We start from the raw sequence: 2,268 nt of genomic DNA, 5'->3' as shown, positions 1-2,268 counted from the left end.
TAGCAGTATGACCGTCATTTCTTCCATACCTCTCACAAGTGACAGTTTCCTGTCTAGTCAACAGATGAACCGTCTGTTGATCTCCAGCAAATTGTAGCTCCAATCTATCAAACCGGCCATTCATGGCTTCCAGCTGAGCCACGACTGCATTATCAACTGAATGGACCGTTCGAATACCGTCCCGTGGGTTCCCATATTCAGCACAATGGGTCGCCATCTCCTCAATAATGCCCCATCCCTTATCATCATCAGTGTTCTTTTGAAATCTCCCGTTAGATGAGGTGTCAAGAATAGCTCTATGGTGATCATACAACCCATTATAGAATTGGTTGCATAAGAACCACTGATCAAAACCATGGTGAGGAAAAGACCTCACCAACTTCTTGAATCGACACCAAGCTTCATAGAAAGTCTCATCAGGTGCCTGCTTAAAGCTAGTAATCTTACCCGTCAGTTGATTAGTGCGTTGTGGAGGGAAGTATCTTTTGTAGAAGGCAAATGCGAGAGTTTCCCAGTTGGTGATACCAGCAGCTTCTTGTAGATACCCAGTATCTGCTGAGACTCCAACAAATACCCGATGATTATCGGACTATAACATGATTTGGAATCGCGGCATTTGATCGACAGTTCGTGTACAACTTTACGTCGGAGAACTTAAAACGATTTCGAAAATAAAACATTTCAGAACTTTTCAAAAGTACCTGGAGTGTTTAGTGCACGACGACGGGGTCGCAATGACACTAACTAGAGTCAAAACCGACACCGGACCGAAAACCGACTCAAAAATTCAAATCCCGACTCCAACAACGAGTCAAACCGAGTCAACCACAAAAAATAAACCATTTCAAACCTTCTATACTAATATTTCCCGGATTCATGAATGGTCAAGTACAAAACATGTGATTACAAATCCTAGGATAGAACAAATCATGATTGCATTTATGTGAAAGTGACAGGACAACTCAAAGACCCGCGACGTGGCTCGCGCCTCTTTGATCAGCCCAGGTCGCCACGTCGCTCAAAACTCACACAACCACTCATTTTCCTATAAATACCTCTCAAATGCCCCCATTTGATAACTTACGCGAGTGTCCGCCCCCTCTTTTCTCCCTTAAAATTCTCGACTCGACTTCTTAAGTCACAATCCGACGCGTATTTACGACCTACCGATCGTAAATACAAGCCTTACACATTGTTTGGTACCGTCATCGTGCATTAAATCACTTGACCGACCATCTCGACCACTACACCATCACTAAACTTAATAAAACACGTTTTTTACTTACTAAAACGGTTTTAAACCGAGTCTTTTCCGACCAAACGAGTTGCTACACTTACGTCGGTTTCTCGCCATAACCAAGCATGTAAGTATGAGGGTGTAAAAATCCTTCTTTTATCATGTCTTTACTTGTTTTATGACCATAACATGCTAATACATGCATAATACGATCCAAAACATAGGATAGACGAGCCAAACTGAGTTTTGGCCTGAGACAGAAGCCCCTTGTTCTGCATAGAGGCCCGCGCCTCAATGGGGTGTCCAGGTCAGAACTCAACCGTGTTTATTCTCCTCTTTCCCCTTTAATCCATTGTCATATTTGTAATCTGTTTTTACCATTTCGAATATTTTCAAACCCTTTTATTTATTCTTCACAAGTTTTAACCATAAAACATTTTTCACCCTTGGTTCTTAATACCATGACGGTTTAATCCGTGTTTCGGTGATAATATTTGGTTAATAACATTTAAAAGGTATTTTAAAGCCTTTTATTTCATTTCTTTACATTTTTAAAACGAACATATTAGTCACCAACACAAAGTCATCCTTGGTTCTATATACCGGATTTTAAAGCCGGATTTTAACCCTGGTACGATGACGAGTATCGACTAATTATATTAAAATGAACTTAAAACAATTAGTTCATAATTATATTCAAAACTATTCATGTCAAGCTCATAAAGTCGAACTCGACATCGAATATTGTCAAAACAATGATGATTATTCAAGTCTCGTTCCTCAAATCAACACAAATACGGCCTAAACGGCCCTTTCAAACCAAATCGGGTCAAATACCCATTTTTCAATACGTTTTACAAACGTTTTTCAATGGTCAGAGCACGGCATATAACCGTTGACTGACCCGCGCCTAAATAGGACTTTTCTTTCTTATTTTCAAAACCAGGGGAGGCCCCCTTACACCGCCGGCATACTCGCGCCTCATATGGCCGCCTGGCACAGGGCCTGTTTCCTTTCCAGCATTAGTCTAG

At 41.0% G+C, this 2,268-nt stretch overlaps 1 non-coding gene across 1 annotated transcript; it reads left to right on the top strand.

Moving 5' to 3' along the window:
* Window positions 1–350: 350 nt before the first annotated feature.
* Window positions 351–457, top strand: LOC141589442 (small nucleolar RNA R71). Its single transcript, XR_012520380.1, has one exon. It is a non-coding gene; the product is annotated as a small nucleolar RNA R71 (small nucleolar RNA).
* Window positions 458–2,268: the final 1,811 nt, after the last annotated feature.

This window comes from Silene latifolia, chromosome 6 (assembly GCF_048544455.1).
Source record: "Silene latifolia isolate original U9 population chromosome 6, ASM4854445v1, whole genome shotgun sequence".
Classification (NCBI taxonomy): domain Eukaryota; kingdom Viridiplantae; phylum Streptophyta; class Magnoliopsida; order Caryophyllales; family Caryophyllaceae; genus Silene; species Silene latifolia.
Note: the sequence above shows the minus strand (reverse complement) of the source record. Positions and strands in the feature narration are given on the sequence as shown.